At 34.9% G+C, this 18,150-nt stretch overlaps 1 non-coding gene across 1 annotated transcript; it reads right to left on the minus strand.

The window, feature by feature from the left end:
* Positions 1-17,557: 17,557 nt before the first annotated feature.
* On the minus strand, positions 17,558-17,664 carry LOC128289821 (small nucleolar RNA R71). Its single transcript, XR_008279465.1, has one exon. It is a non-coding gene; the product is annotated as a small nucleolar RNA R71 (small nucleolar RNA).
* Positions 17,665-18,150: the final 486 nt, after the last annotated feature.

Consider the following 18,150-nt stretch of genomic DNA (forward strand, 5'->3'; position numbering starts at 1 on the left):
CGAACAGATCGTCAATTCTGGGCAGAGGATACTTATTCTTAATAGTCACTTTGTTCAACTGACGATAATAGATACAAATTCTCATCGTACCATCTTTCTTTTTCACAAATAGAATCGGAGCACGCCAAGGTGAGAAACTCAGTCTAGCAAACCTTCTATCGGTTAATTCTTGCAACTGGGACTTTAATTCTTTTAGTTAGGTCGGAGCCATTCTATACGAAGCTATCAAAATCAGAGTAGTACCAGGTACCAATTCAATGCCAAATTCAACTTCTCTAACTGGAGGTAAACTCAAAAGTTCTTCAGGAAACACATCAGGGAACTCACAAACAACAGGCACAAATTCAACTTTATTTTCTAACATTCTCAAATCGATCACATAAGCAAAATAGACTTCACAACCCTTTCTCACAATATTCAAAGCTTTCATCGAAGATATTATAGCAGGCAATCCACTCAAATCACTAGATTCAATTCTAGCTATTTCATCACTCTTGCATCTCAAATCAATAGTTTTCCATTTGCAGTTTACAACAACATCATGCAAAGTTAACCAATACTTACCCAGAATTATTTCAAATTCATCGAAGGGTAACAGCATCAGATTAGCCGGAAAATAAATGTCTCGAAACATTAGCGGACAATTCTTGCAGACTTTATCAACCAAAACAGATCTGCCTAAGGGGTTCGAAACTCTAATTACAAATTCAGTAGACTCTACAGGTAAAGTCTAACTGTTCACTAAGTTCGTGCATATATACGGATGTGTTGATCCAAGATCTATCAAAGCAATCACAGAAGTATCATAAAGAGTAAATATACCCGTAATCACATCTGGCGACGAAGCTTCCTCACGAGCTCAAATAGCATAGGCTTTGGCAGGTGCACGAGCCTCGGATCTAAGAGCTGTATCTTTTGTCCCTTTCTGACCGCCACTTATATTTCTCGTATTTCTGGGAGGTCTACCACGAGAAGCATTGCCACTTGGTCTCAAATTTTGCACACTTTCCTATGTGATAGATTCAGGGCAATCACGAAAAAAATGGTCTAACGATCTACATCTGAAACAAGCCCGATCATACAATCTACAATTACTGTGATGTCTTTTACCACAATGCTTGCACTCAGAGTGATCAGATTTAGCATTTTTGACACTGGCAATGGATGTAGCTGGAGCTTTGAAGTTCGACTGCAATCTAGCACGATCTCTATTCGAATGCCCCACATTAGCCTTTGAACGGCTATAATCATCTCTGAATTTCTTTAATGCAGATTGAAATGATTTTCCCGATGATCTCTTTCGTACCTCTCTAGCTTCAAAATCAATTTTTTTTTTCTCTTTCCCAAGATCTTCGACCTTACATGCTCGTTTAACAAGCACAACAAATTCTTTAATTTCAAGAATCCCAACTAGAAAACGAATATCCTAGTTCAAACCATCTTCAAATCCTATACACATTATTGCTTTCATAGTTACACATTCACGAGCATATTGACTCAGACTTACAAATTTCCGCTCGTATTCTATGACAGACATACGACCTTTTTTAAGCTCGATAAACTCTTTACCTTTTTGGTCAATAAATCTCTGACTGATGTACTTCTTTCGAAATTCAGCTTGGAAGAAATCCCAGGTAACCCGCTCACTTGGAACCATGGATATTAAAGTTTTCCACCAATGGTACGTTGTATCTCTCAAAAGTGAAACGACACATTTTATGCATTCTTCAAGATTCAAAGATAATTCATCAAATACTCTTATCGTGTTCTTTAACCAGAATTTGGCCCTTTCAGCATCATCATTTATTGTATCTCAGAACTCTTCGACCCCATACTTTCTAATCTTATCTACAGGGGGCTTACTTATCTGAATCAAATTCACTAATGGCATAACAGGAGCTTGTGGCGAATTAACTGGGGGTGGAGGTTGTTGAACAACCGGATTGGTTCTAATATATTGGCTAAACCGATCGTTCATCATCTGATAAAAGACTTGTCTAGCCTCTCCATCATGGCTACTCGTAGCCAATCTAGAATCAGATGGCGCAGTCCCTTGCGCGGGAGAAGGCGCATTGCTTTCAACATCGTCAGCTATGGCTCGATCGGGATCCATTGGCTATATAAAAGCACATTTCAATGCCAGGATTCATCACACTATCGCAGTTCATAAATATGGCATGTATAGCTAGACTCACATACGCTATGGTAGTCCTAAAACTAACTAAACCATAGCTCTGATATAAACAAAATGTAACACCCCTAACCCGTATTCATAATCGGACTAGGGTTAAAATCATTACTAGAAAAATCGGAACATTTAACTTTCATTTCATAAACATTAAAGCATCACTAATCAACATCACTATAGAGTCCCTTATATAAGACATCGAGACCATAAACATGCATTAGAAAAGGCTCAGGACTAAACTGAACACATACAAAATTTTTCCAAAACTTAAACATTTTTCAAACAAGTACAGGTCACATGCCCGTGTGAATAGGTCGTGTACCTCACACGGCATTAGACACGCCCGTGTGTCTAGGCCATATCAAAACAGGGCATACATACTAACTTGCTCACACGGCCACCAGACACGCCCGTGTGCCTTGGCCATGGTCGAGTCTGACTTGAGCCACATAGCTAGCCACACGCCCACGTGCCTTGGCCGTGCTCGAACCTGACATACAATTATAGGGTACCCCAGGGGAGACACGACTGTACAACATGACCATGTGTCACACACGGCTGAGACACACACCCGTGTCTCTGCCCGTGTGGACAAAAAAAAGCCATTAGAAAAGCCAATTTGCTACCCATTTAAATCAAACCTACAAGAAACCAAAATCACAACATTTCTTAACCAATTCACATCCAATTCCCAACCAAAACTTTAACCATTCATGTTATGTCATTGCCAACCAATTCCATGGTTAATAACCTTACTATTTTAAACCAAAACATAAGACAAAAACATCCCAAAACATATGGTTTATAAACCTTAATACATACCACTCAATCTCATACTATGAACTTACCAAATACTTGCTAGATTGACCATTTATTTTGGCCAAACAAGAACATGTCAGAAACATAACTTCATCATATAACTTATACCATAACTCATTCATAAACATATCCATAATCAATCCAAATCACATGGCTAGATATATATATACACATTTCAAAACATATACAAAGTACCTCTAGCCTATACATGCCATACTCCAATATTTACATTTCCAAAATGTACCAAAATGTACCAAAATAAAGTTCGATAGTGCGGTGATGATCCACAATGATCCCCGAGCTTTCAGTAGCTACGATATCCACAATACAATTAAAAGACACACAGAGTAAGCTTATAAAAGCTTAGTAGGCCATATACAAATAAAATTAACACATTAAACATTAATTAATTATCAAATTACATATACTTCAAGTCATAAACTATTAAAACTTCCATATTCAAATGCATTTCATATCTTCCAATTTCCATGACACATATAGCATAATTTCTCATGCTTTTACCACATATCATCTTTTGTTCATTAAAGAATACATACTTACCTTTCACTATCAAATGTGATACTCATTTCGAGCGTATCTGAATCGAATATGTATTTCACAAGTCATTCATCTTTCGAAATGCCCATTTGAACCATTTGGAAATGTAAGGATACGCGGAAAACTCGGGAAGCATATACAATGCCAACTCCTAAACATGGTCTTATATTCAATCAAACATCGATGCCACTGTCCCAGACAGGGTCTTACACGAAATCAGATACGATGCCGATGTCCCAGACATGGTCTTACACGTAAAATAGAAGTCGATGCCAATGTCCCAGATGTGGTCTTACACGAAAATACTTATCGAATCCTATGTCATGACATATGTATCATAACTATTCCTAAGGTTCGTACGGGGCTTTCTAGACGTCAGAACCTTGTCAATACTTTCTCGGATAGCATACATTTAGCTAAGACATTCATTCATCACAATTCAATATCAAATGAATAATAATAATTCAATTCAAACAAGCTTATTTGTATATCAACTTACATCGTACGAATTCGGATGAATGGAATCGGTTACTTGACAACTTTCGACTTTCCCCGATCTAATTCTGTTTTCTTTAACTCTTGATCTATATAAATTCAAATTTAACTTATTCAATCAAAAATTCATTCAAAACAATCCATAAACGCATATTTAGGGCATTTTGTAAATTAGCCCTCACATTTTCACATTTTGACACTTTAGTCACTATTTCACAAAATCTCAAAATACACATAATTTGCACATACTCATGCTTGGCCGAATATTCATAGCACTCATACAAGACCGCACATTTCATTTATTTTACATTTTAGTCCCTCAAATTACAAATTTCACAATTTAGCCTATTTTACTCAAAATCATCTAAAATCCAAAGACAAAAGATATTAACCCAAATTATGTCTTCCATTTATCAACAACTAACTGCACAAAACTCATAGTTTCATCAATGTCATAACTCAAAATCATTAACAAAATAAAAAATTGAGACATGGGCTTGATATTATACAAAGCAACGATTACAAAAACGTAAAATTTATCAAAAACGGAACAAAAATGAACCTTTAATTGAGCTTTAGTATGGCTGAACCCTAGCTAACTCTCTTTTTCTTTTCGTTTTTATGATTTTCTGTTGAAGATGAACACAAATGACTTGATTTTCATGCTTTTGTTTTATTTTAATTAACATTAATAATTCTTTTACAATTTTTACCTTTAATGATCCATTACAAATTCACTTAATGGATGGTTATTTATGCCCATTCAAACTTCCAATGGTCAAATAACCACATAAGGACCTCACAATTATAAAACCAAATCAAATAGGCACTTTAAAAATTATAAGGCCACTTTAACATTTTACGCGATTAGGTCATTTTTCAAAATTAAGCAGACAAACATTTAAATTTTCATACGAGACTTTCACACATACTAATTCTTATATCATAAGCACATAAAATAATATCTAAATATTTTTTTGACTCAGATTTGAGGTCCCGAAACCACTGTTCTGACTAGGGTCAAAACTAGACTGTTACATGACTCGTTCCTTCGGAACCACAAATATCAATCTCTTCCACCAATGATATGTCGTATCTCTCAAAAGTCAAACGACACATTTTATGCATTCTTTTGGAGTCAATAAAAATTCATCGAAAACTCGTATTGTATTCTCTAACCAGAATTCAGCTCTCTCAGCATCATCATTAGTAGTAGCACGAAACTCTTCAGCCCTATATTTTTTAATCTTATCAACCGTTGGCTTGCTTAACTAAATAGGATTTGCTTGTGGCATGACGAGAATTTACGAAGGATTAGGCAGGGTTGGGGGTTGTTGAACAGCCGGATTAGTTCGGATATATTGGGTGAACAAATCATTCATCATCTGATAAAAGGCTTGTCTCACCTCTCCGTCATGGCTACTCGTAGCCGATCTAGAGTCGGATGGCGCTGTCCCTTGCGCCGGAGCAGGAGCATTACTCTCAACATCGTCAGCTATGGCTCGTTCGGGATCCATTGCTATATAAAAACACATTTTCATTGTCAGGATTCATCACACTATTGCAGTTCATAAATATGGCATGTATAGCTAGACTTACATACACTATGTTATTCCTAGAATCGACTAAACCGTAGCTCTGATACTAACAAAATGTAACACCCCTAACCCGTATCTATCGCCGGACTAGGTTAAGAGGCATTAACAGACATATCGGAACATTTCACAAATACTTCATAATCATCACAACATTAAAGTCACACATCAATACATAGTCATTTACATAGGTCAACGAGACCATAAACATGCTTTAGTAAGGGGTCAGGACTAAACCGAGCTCATACAAAATTTTTCAAAACTTAAACATTTTTCAAATTTATACAGGTCACACGCCCATGTGAACAGGACGTGTACCTCACACAGCATTAGACACGCCCGTGTGTCTAGGCTGTGTAAAAATAGGGCATGCATACTGACTTGTCCACATGGCCACAAGAGACACCCGTGTGTCAGGCTGTGTGAAAATTAGGGAGGCTACTGACTTAGGTCACACGACCAGTCACACGCTCGTGTATCTAGCTCGTGCTCGAAATTGACTTGGCCACATGGCCTAGCACACGCCCGTGTGTGCATCCGTGTGGTCTTCCCAGGCTCATTTCGAAATGGCTAATAAGCAACACGTCTAAGACACACGCCCATGTCCCTACCCGTGTGGGCAAAAATAGGCCCTTTAAAAGGCCAATTTGCCACCCATTAACCGTCCTCCCTACAAGCATCAAAACTACATCATTTGATACTTAATTCTCAACCATTTCACAACCAAAAACATAGAACTTTCATGCCATTTCATTATCAATAAATTTCATACTTAACATCCATACCAAAACATATTATATCATGAGTCATAATCAAACCAAAACATTTTTTTTGTAACTTAAATTAACCTCATTAACTCTCACATCACATTCTTACCAAATCCACAATTAAGTACATATCAAAAACTTACCAAATCTCTTGGCCATTCATAAACATATCATATTGATCATTTTGCATCACATCTCATATACCAAAATCAAACCACAATTACAACCAAAACCAAGCCATATCACATGGCTAAATATATACATCGCAAAACATAATCAAAGTACTTCTAGCCTATACATGCCATACTTTAATATTCATATTTTCAAAAGGTACCAAAAAGAAGTTCGATAGTGTGGTGATGATCCTCGGCCATCCCCGATCTTTTGGTAGCTTCGATATCTAAAAGACAGATGATAAACACACAAAGTAAGCTTTCCAAAGCTTAGTAACCCATGTCCAAATAAACTTAACTTTATAAGCATATAAACATCATCAAATTACATAAATTCCATAGCCAAATACTATCATCAACCACATGGTTCATATACACTACACATTTCCCAATTCATTTGTACATATAGCATATTTTCTCATACTTATATCATATGTTCACAAAAGTACATGTACTTACCTTTCTTCTCAAACATAGTATACAATTCAAATGTAACTGAACCGGTTACACATTCACATAGTCATTCATTTTCTCGGAATGCCCGTTGAACTGTTCGAAATCATAAGGATACGCAGATAACTCAGAAAGCTCGTACAATGCCAACGCCCCAGACGTGGTCTTACATGTAATCAAATATCGATGCCTCTATCCCAGACAGGGTCTTACACGAAATCAAATACGATGTCGATGTCCCGAACATGGTCTTAGACTTCAATCATAAGTTGATGCTAACATCCCAGACGTGGTCTTACATGAAAACACATATCGGATCCTATGTCATGACATATGTATCCTAACTATTCCTATGGTTCGTACGGGACTTTTCAAACATCGAAACTTTGTCGATACTTTCTCGGATATCTCATAATCAACTCATACAATCATTCATCATTGTTCAAGAGCATATAAACAATAATAATTCAATTCAAAACACATTTATTTGTATATTGACTTACCTCATACGGATTCAAACAAACGGAACCGACTACTCAACGATTTTCGAGTTTCTCCGGTCTAATTCCATTTTCTTTGGTTCTTGATCTAAACATATTCAAATTTAACTCTTTTATTCAACAAATCATTCAATTCAATCCATATACACATATTTAGGGCATTTTACAAATTAACCCTCACATTTTTACATTTTGACATTTTAGTCCTTAATTTATAAAATCACAAAATGCACAAAGCTGAATTTTCATGGAGTACAAACAAGTCCATATATTTTATTTATTTCACATTTTAAGCCCTCAAAATCTCATTTTTACAATTTAGCCCAAAATTACTCAAACTCATCAAAAATTTAAAGACGAAACATGTTAACCCAATACATATCTTTCATTTACTATCATCAAACTTCATAAAACTCATAGTTTCATCAATGGCATAACTCAAAATCATCAACAAAATCAGAAATTGAGACATGGGCTTGATAGATTACTAAGCAATGATCACAAAAACATAGAAATTATCAAAAACCAAATCAAAACCATACCTTAATCAAGCTTGAAAGTAGCCGAATATCAAAACACAAGAACCCTAGCTTTTCTTTCTTCAATTTCGGCTAAAATGATGAATGTAATGACTAATTTGATGTTTTGTTTTAATTATATTAACATAATATTCTTATTCCTAATTTAACCTTTTTCATTTCATTTAAAAGCCACCAACTCATGTCTAATTTTGTCCATACATAATTCCAATGGTCCATTTACATCTTAAGGACCTCATATTTGAAGAGACACATCAATTCGGTACTTAATCGAATAGAAGGCCACTTTTGCATTTTCTACAATGAAGTCCTTTTATCAAATTGAGCACACAAACGATTAAATTTTCATACGAATTTTCACACATACTAATTCAAATATAATAAGCACAGAAAATAATATTAAAATATTTTTTACTCAAATTTGTGGTCCCAAAACCACTATTCCGACTAGGGTCTAAACCTGGCTGTTACAATAGGGCTGGTTGGCCATAGAGACAAAGAGAATAGAAAAGTGAAAATCAGGTGAAGTTGGTAACCTATTTTGACTGGAAATAAGATAAAATAAAACAAAAGGCTTCATCTTTTTACCACTCATCTTCTCCACCAAAAGTATCAACAAGGAAGGGGTTTTTGAAGCTTGAAACTTTCAGCCATTAAGTTCTCTTATAATTAAGTGATTTTGATGACTTTTCTTGATAATTTTTGTACTTTTGGGACCCTTGCATCTTATTTTAGCTAATGGAGGGACTATTTTGCAACATGGTTGAGAGTTTAGGGTTTTACCATGAAAGCATTTATGTTATGAGTTGAAACTTTATGAAAGAAAATGTGTTATAGTTGTGAAATAAACAACTTTTATGAAGTGGTTTACATGAAAACCCCTAAAATGGATCATTTTGTAAAAGTTACAAAATAAGTAGTAAAGGTGTGAAAAAATTGGAATTGTGGGCTGCTTCTAATATACAAAGAATTTGGCTAGGCTTGGTTAGTGAGAAAATTTGATGAAAATTGATTTACAGGCCTTGGGGCAAAATCATAATTTTGTGAAAGTATAAAGGCAAAGCGGTCATTTTGCCAAAATATGAATTATGAAATGTCTTGATTTATGTGATGATTAAATTAGTGAATTTTATCATTATAGATCAAGAAATATGAAATCTGGACCTAGACCGGGGGAAGACCAAGCTAGTAGACTAATTCAATCTAGTTGTCCACTTTTTGTATACCGAAGTATGTTGTACGTAAGTAATACAACTTTATTTCTATTATGTATTGAACAATTAGTATGGCATAAAGTGTTTGATTATTGTCATGAATATACATGATGAGAATTTATAAAGTAAAAACTCCTAGTTGAACCTTAGGAATAGATTGGATATCCATGTCGTGACATTTGGTTGATATGTGTGCTAGTGTAATACCATGTCTAGGGCATGGCATCGGCCACATTATGAGAGCCAGTGTAAGACCATGTCCGGGACATGGCATCGGCGTTGATATGTATGCTAGTGTAAGACCATGTTTGGGACATGGCATCGGTCACATTATGAGAGCCAGTGTAAGACCACGTCTAGGACATGGCATCGGCCTCGACATGTGAGCCAGTGTAAGACCATGTCTGGGACGTGGCATTGGCAACTTAACCTTTTGTGTGAGGCTTATCGGATATCCTTTAGTATTCCAAATAGTTCCACGGGTTATTTTAAGCTTATGATAAAGTTATGAAAGAATATTACCCTGTTGTGAATGGCACAGGTTCTTACTCGAAACTCATGAGATATGAACTTAGTTATGATGCCTTAATGGTAAGGATGAAATTGAGTAAGTTCTATCTATGAGAATGATTTCGAGACGACCTTGTAACCTTTGGCTTATACTTGTGATGTGTAAGTATGTAGTAAATCTACCATTGTTAAATCAAGAATGTTGTGCTGGTTTATAATATGCTATGTATTTAAAGATGCATGGGTGATGTTTTTACTTATTTACATGCAAATTACTAAGCCTTATGCTTACTCCCTTTCCTTTCCATTTTCTTATAGCGTCGCCAACCTAACTCAGGGATCAAAGGACGTTAGAGCCTCGATCACACTGTTAATTAGAATACTTGGTGTAGTTAGATTTATCATTTTGAGTATGGCATGTATAGGGACTTGGTCGTTTTGCTAAGTGTCATATTATTTTAGCCAAATATGTTGGCTTGTCATGAAGGTTGGTTCATTTTGTATAAGGCCATGGATGGTGGCTAATAATTATTATTGCTAAGTGCAATTAATGAAAATCTTTATGGTTATAGTTATTGCGTGGTTTGTATTGATAAGTAAAAGAGGTTGTATGTGATAGGATATAGCTTAGAATAGATGTGTGGAGGTTTGGTTTTGGATGTTTTGGTTATGTATGTTTATGCTTGGATTGGAGATGTTTGATGTTGTATAGGTTGATGTAAGTAGGGGTGGCAAAAAGGCTTGGTAGATAGCCTTGTTTTGTCCACACGAGTAGACACATGGGCGTGTTTCTAGGCTGTGTGTCACACACGGTCTGCCTATGGGCGTGTAGTCAAGCCGTGTGTCCCCTACACGTTAATTTGGCAAAACAGAATGCCCAGTAGTAACCACATGGGCAAAGACACGACCATGTGTCTCAATCATATATAGGACACGGCCTAGTACATGGGTGTGTACAATGGTCGTGTGCCCCTAAAGGGTTGATGATGTCAGAAACAGAATGTCAAGGATTTTGTACATGGGCTAAGAAACAGGCGTGCCATGGCCGTGTAAGGGACATGAGCCATGGACAAGGGCGTGTGCCAAGCCTTGTGAAAACCTCTGTAGGTTCAAATCGAGAAATAAATTCGTACGGGCTAGGGACATAGGCGTGCCCCTATATGTTCAGGCTGTGTGAGCCACATGGGCCTTCAACATGGCCATGTTTAGAGGAAACAGGGGTGTGTCACCCTTCCACATAGGCATGTCACCCTTCCACACGGGTGTGTGCCCCTTCTTGCATTGAAATTTTTTAAAAAGTGTTCGGTTTATTCCCAAACTATTTCCATAGTGTGTTTTGGGCCTTGTAGGTCCATATTAAGGATGTTAAGAGGAAGTTTGGAAGTTTTAAATTTGAGCAAAATTTTACGACCCGAAAATGTTTATATGTATGTGTTTAAGTCTAGTAACGCCTCATACCCTACCCTAGTGTGGGATATGGGTCAGGAGTGTTACAGTTTTCTAGTTATAGCGTACAATTAATCTTTCATTTATTTTACTATTCTTCCTTTTACTCTTATCTCTACCTTCTATGGCTATAGAATCTCGACAACTCCCAACCAATCCGGTATGAGAGCCAATTGAAGAGTACTCATGAAATCGGGCGTACTATATATTTGTAGATACCCATGTCTAGCATGGTTTTAAAGATAGTTAAGTCTCCTAAACTTCTTCATACACTTGACAGGCTTTTACTGTTCAAACAAAACTCTGAGGTGTACACCTTCATAGTCGCACACTTTCTTGGGCGTAATCTTTCTTCTTCTAGAAACATCCTTTGATCAATTCCTTAGATACCGCCAATGGGTGGATGTTTTAATGCAAGAATGCTCCAATACTCTAAATCTCCTTTAGACGAATAGCATGGTAGATTATGTTACCATTGTGTGTCCAACAGTCTACATACTTACCTCACTAATCTTTTTAGATCCGCCAATTTTTGGGCTGTGTTTTTAACAATCTTTTCAGATTGTGAGGATCATGTTTAAGTTTTTTCTTACCAAGTTCTATTTTTTTTTGGACGAGAAATTAAATCCATTTGAAATGGGTTGTGGATTGATTAGGTTTGCAAGGCTTATTAGGAGTTTTACAGACTATGTTTCATCTTTTCCATCTATCTTCTTTATTTTCTTCTTTATTATTTTAATATTTGATTTATTGTTCGGTTTTATTTATCTTAGTTGTTTATTTTTATTGCTTTCTTTAATTTTTTTTATCTAACTTGGATTCGTTTGCATTTCAGGTTGCATCAAAATCTAAGTTTCTTTCCGAATGTCTACAGCCCTAACTCAAATCTATGACTTGGACAAACTTACAATCCTCGTTCTCATTCATCTGTATCATCCTCTCTTCTCCTTTCTCTTTCCCCACTAGTCTTCATTTCTATTTTATTCCCCTTTTAACCCAATGTTTTATCCTTTTTCGACAAACTTAGGGTCACCACAGACAAGCTGTGAGAAAAGATGTTCGACAAGCAAGAAAGGTCATTATCTTCTCTTCAGTTAAGGAATCATTAGGATCTTCACTTTTTTTTTGTGGGTGTTTTGGGTTCACCTCAAATATGATATTTTGGCATGAGAGAAGCTGTTGCAAATTGGGCTGGTGTGATGACAACAATCTCATCGACCATCAGAGACTTGTGGTATACTTTTAAGACTCTGTGTAGTGTGTTATATTTGGTTAATTTGTTTGCTTTTAGGATTAAGCTTTTGCGAACGAATGTTTGTATCATTTTGTTTGTGTAGACCTAATATATCACAGATCCCAACACTTTTGGAGTGTGCTTCAACACCTGAAAAGGACTTGATGATTGATGAGGTGTCTTGGTGGGATGGAGACATAGATTTATTTTTGGAGAATCGGTATGGATAATTTTATTGTTTCTCCCTATTTTGTGAATGTGCTTAAGGACTATTTGTAATTAATTCACCTTTTGGCTTGTGACTTATTGTTATATCTTATAGTAAGGGATTAGGTTGTTTGTCTGAGTTTATTTGTAACTCTATTCTTATGTTGAATCAATTTGTCCTTTGTAATCTGGCTATGTGGTCGTCTTGAATGAATGCCTTTTTAATAAGTTTCTGATCAGTTTTTAAAACATATCTAAAATATGATTTATATTTTCGAACTCAATTTTGCAAATAACTTATGTTAATTGCTTAATAGTTTAAAAAGTAATTAAAATTCATATTTTATATATCATAATATTAATGAACTTGAGTATCGTTTAATGAAAATTTTAACATTTTGCATAATTTTTTTTATAATAATGCTAAAAGCTTGAAATTAGAAACTATGCCTTTTAGAGCACTTTTTCAAAGAACTTTTCTAAAGCACTTTTTCCAAATAAAGTATTTCGAAAGCATTTTTTTTTTCAAACTAGGCTTTTCAATATCATATTTCTAACACAACATTAATGCTAAAGTAGCCTTAAGTTCATGTTTTCAAATGAAGTTTGGATTTAAGAGCCAATTAAGACTATAAATAAATTGAGCTTGAAAGAATGAACATGGTTTACAACTTTTTGGGGTTTGACTAGGCATTAGTTTGGATGGGATATAAGACTAAGCAAGAGTGACATGCAAGAACATGGGAAAGTGTGAGGTCGTTTGATTTTGCACTCAAAAACACTCTCTGATGCTTAAGTTGATGAGTATTTTTAGGATAAGTACCAGTCAAATATTATGGAATAATGGCAGTAAAAGATGGCCTATCTTAATTATTATACTTGCCTCTTTATGGCCAAGTTTTCTCTTCATTCCTTTTTTTACCCATGGTTCACTTCCTTTCATGAGAGTGCACGATCTCCTTCTAATTGGTTGAAATGGACTTTTCTATCAAAGTCACCTTTCAAGACCCTGCATTTGTTGGTTAGAGCTTCTTTATCAAATAGGGTTCTATCTAAGGACTATGCAACTATTGTTTTCTCCTCTGATTTATTTAGAAGTTCGTTGGTTTGTAATGCTTATATTAATGCACCAACTGTAGCATTACAATAAATAACTATTAAGTTTGGGTCCTTTACGCCCAAACATTTTGAATTACTTATTCTTTGGGATTTTTGCCTATTTATTAAGTAGTTTCTCTTGAGGGATATGGCTTTACCAAAGATCATGAAAGAAAAAGATATGAAAGCTAGTTTTGGCTTGATAATTTATCTTAAGGGATAGGATTCTACCATGAGTCATGGAGACAATAAAATGAAAGCTTTTTGCTTAATAGATTCCCTTGAAGGATATAGAATTATTATGTATCATGGAGGAAAAAGAGATGAAAGCCAATGGCTTGATAGCTTCCCCTGAAAGATAAGGCTCTACCACGTGTTAAGGGAGCAAAAGATATGAAAGTCAATTTATACTTGATAGCTACCCTTGAGGGATACGGCTTTACCGCCTGCTATATGAGCAAAGACTAGATGTGGCAATAACCTATCATTTTTAGGTTCAATAACCCCTTAACTCGACTTAGACATTATGACTAGATTGAGAAGGCTACATTAGCCACCGAAATGCCTAAGCTAACTTATGATACTTTTGAAGACCTTAGATTGACTCATTTTAGAGAAAAACCATGGTTGTATTTTGAGTTAGTTTTAAAAGCATTCATTTATTAGGTCATCTATACTTAAGATTCATTTTTGGTTGACAGTGTTGTTTTAGAAAAATTGTTTGTTTGTTGCTCTGCTTTATAAAAACTCAATGTTAGCTAGTGCAATGGAAAACTATTATTCATGTCATTTTGGAAACCTAGTTGCCTTATCAATTTGTTTTTCAAAAACAACTTCATTGAAATGCAATGGGAATTGGAGAATAATGTCAAGTTTTAATTAATCCAAATATTATGTATTTCTCAGTTATTATACTTAAGTAGTCCATGCATGCAGAAATCCCCAAATGAAAAGTTACCAAGCCACAGAGCACATGTAATCAAAAATTACAAACCACAACTAATAAATACTTATTAATAATGCTTATTTAAAAATAGTCTGATGTTCGAGGTGAATCTCCGTATGCTAGGTTGGGTCCTAGTTTCGAGGTTTCCCTGAAAAGTTGAACATTGAGGGGTGAGCTTATGAAAGCTCAATGTGAATTTAAGATTTATCTAAGAAAACATATATTAATACAGTAAGACATAGGAATGGAAACACGAAAATATATACACTTTTTCATGCCCTTTTTAACTCAAATTCATACAGTTTCGGTAAAATTAGTGTTGAAAAATAAATAATATTTATAAAATAATTAAATTGTACCAAAATTATGAACATGTTGAATTTTATTATATCAAAATTAATATTTTCGACAGATTTGCAAAATGGCAAAAAATAGCTAGGCAATCACTATTAGAAGCACAAAATCAAGAAGCAATTTTGAAGAATCAAGGCAAATCCATTTTTTCAGCATAAGACGGTCCAAATTATATGTATTAATTCATAATATATTTAATTTTAAATTTAATCTAATTTAATTGGGTTAAATAAACTATTGTTAATTAATTATGAAAAGAGGCCCAGTTGAGCTGAACTGAGAAAACTGATCCAACCAAGCATTGGGCATCCTAAAATTGTCCCACATGCTGGCCCAATCAGCTTGCTTAGCTGATTATTTGGCTTCCAAAATGGCTCTTGAAGACTCCTTCAAATTGCATTCAAACCCCTCCACTATTTATGCCTTTCTAGATTTGCCCTTACCTTAAAATAGCATGTTTGAAATCTTCAAACATGCCACATGCGTGGCCAGCCATGGGGGAAGTCTTTGGCTGCTGATTTTGGCTATTTTTAGCAACCTTGTCAACCTATAAATACTCCCCTTGGCTGCTTACTTCAAACACAACTCAACCCTTCTCATCTCTTCATTTCTCTCTCATTTTTCTCTCTTCATTCGTTTCAATTGTTCTGCATTTTCTTCCCCAATTCCCTTGTCCATTTCACCTCTTGAAAAAGATTCAATAAACCAGCATTTGGAGAAGCATTCAAGTGTTTGTAGAAGCCTCAATTCGACAAGAACAAGCAGAGAAACAGGAGAGGAGCAAACTAGTCAAGCCACGGAGAAAACACCGAATTTGATTATTGTTCCCTATCCTTTTAATTTTGTTGTTGTTATGATGAACATGTCTATGAATATTTGTGATGTTGAATTGTTTAATTTAATTAATATGGCTTGAATTTAATTCGTGTTAGGTTAATTAATATGATGAACCAAATTGTGTTTGTATTGTTATAGGCCTCGGTAAGATGTTTGATTAAGTAAAACCATGACTAAGTTATTCTTGCATTACAATTGTAAGGTAACTAATGAATTAATTATTTAAACATATTGAAATTGTAATTAATTGACACGATATTTAATCAGTGCACGTTTAGTCATCTAAGGTAGCTGAGGGTTAAATTAGCAACGATATCTAGAGATACATTAGCCTTGCATAACTTGCAAGATTATTGTCATTAAACTATTTCAAGGTAGTAATACATTGTTACCTCACATAATCTTTTATGTGCTTATGAGATTTAATTAATTGTTTGAATTGGGATAGAGATATGTACAAGAGATTATTTTAATGTCATAAGTATGTATGTGCATTAACACATTGCTTATTAGAATTTGTTTAATCGATTTAATTGACATAGAGATATAGTCAAAAGATAAATGAATTTTAGCATGTAAGTATGTTCATAAGTTAGCAAATTACCGAGTTGCCTTGAATTTATTCGTATCAACATGAACATGAGTTTAATAATTGTAAGTTAAGAAATGCAATTAATCTAACACAATTACGCCATCTTGATTAAAATCATCTTTTGAAATCGTGCATTGGAACTTTTATTTTATTTTTATTTATTTTACTTTGTTAAATCCTAGTTTTTAATCACTTCTTCAAATCAAAATATTTGTTTTTCACCAAAGTGTTTTTAAAATTGCATTCATAAATAATTTTTTTTCACAGTCCCCGTGGGTACGATAACTCGACATTTACTTGTCACTTTATTACATGTTGTGATTGTGTACACTTGCACATTTTCGTCGTTCCCAGTTTTTGGCGTCATTCCCGGGGACTATTTTAAAAGACATTATTTGTGAAATTATTAATTTTGCATTTTGGTCTATTTTTTTGTTAAATTTTAATTCCATTTTTGTGTGTTTGTTTCAGGTGTTTATGAGTATTGATAAAATTATTGACTGACTCCCCGTAAACCCTAGAATTGAAAGGAATTTCTAACAAAGGAGAAGATAAGCTAACCAAAGAAGGACCAAATATATGAACTTCGAAAATCCAAACCAAAATCCAGGAAGAACATTCGTTTATAATACTCACAATCCAATCATTGTTGTCGATGATAGAAACTGTGCCATTCAACAATATGCCATTCCTCTATTCAACGACCTCAATTTGAGAATTAGAAGACTCAAAATTGAGGCACAACAATTCGAGCTAAAGCCAATCATGTTCCAAATGTTGCAAAATATGGGTCAATTTAGTGGGATTCCTATTGAAGATCTACATCTTCATCTTTGGCTTTTCATGGAAATGAGTGACTCATTTAAACTAGTCAGGGTGACTAAGGATGCCTTGAGACTGAGATTATTTCCATACTCCTTAAGAGATAGAGCACGAGCGTGGTTGAACTGCCTACCATCTGGTTCCATAACTACAAGGCAACGGTTGGTTGAATGTTTCGTAATGAAATATTTCTCTCCATCTTTAACTGCCAAGATCCGAAATAAAATCACTTCGTTTCAGCAACTTGACGAAGAATCTTTATATGAAGCATGGGAGCAGTTTAATCAGTTTTTACTAAAGTCCCCTTATCACGACATTCCTTGCTGTGTTTAAATAGAGACTTTCTATGTTTGTCTCAATATTCATACTAGAATAATGGTGGATGCTTCGGCAAATGGAGCCCTTCTTTCTAAGTCTTATAACGATGCTTACGAGGTTATTGAAAGAATTGCCAGTAATAACTATTAGTGGCCAACCAACCGAGCAGCCTTAGAAAGATGAGTAGTAGGAGTACATAAAGTGGAAAAACTTGCTTCTTTGGTAGCCCAAGTATCCTCTATGTCTTCTATGCTTAAGAACATAATTGTTAATGGTTTCAATGGTAATTTGTCAGGTCAGCAGTCGAACTAGTTCGAGAATATTTCTTGTGAATACTATGGAAATGACCATTTCATTAAAAATTGCCTATCGAATCAAGAGTCAATTTATTACATGGGAAATCAGAATTGGAATGGTTCGCAATCAAATTTTTACAACTGTTCATAGCAGAATCATCCAATTTCTCCATAGTGTAATCAATGGGC

The sequence above is a fragment of the Gossypium arboreum genome, chromosome 2 (assembly GCF_025698485.1).
Source record: "Gossypium arboreum isolate Shixiya-1 chromosome 2, ASM2569848v2, whole genome shotgun sequence".
NCBI classification, from domain to species: Eukaryota; Viridiplantae; Streptophyta; class Magnoliopsida; order Malvales; family Malvaceae; genus Gossypium; species Gossypium arboreum.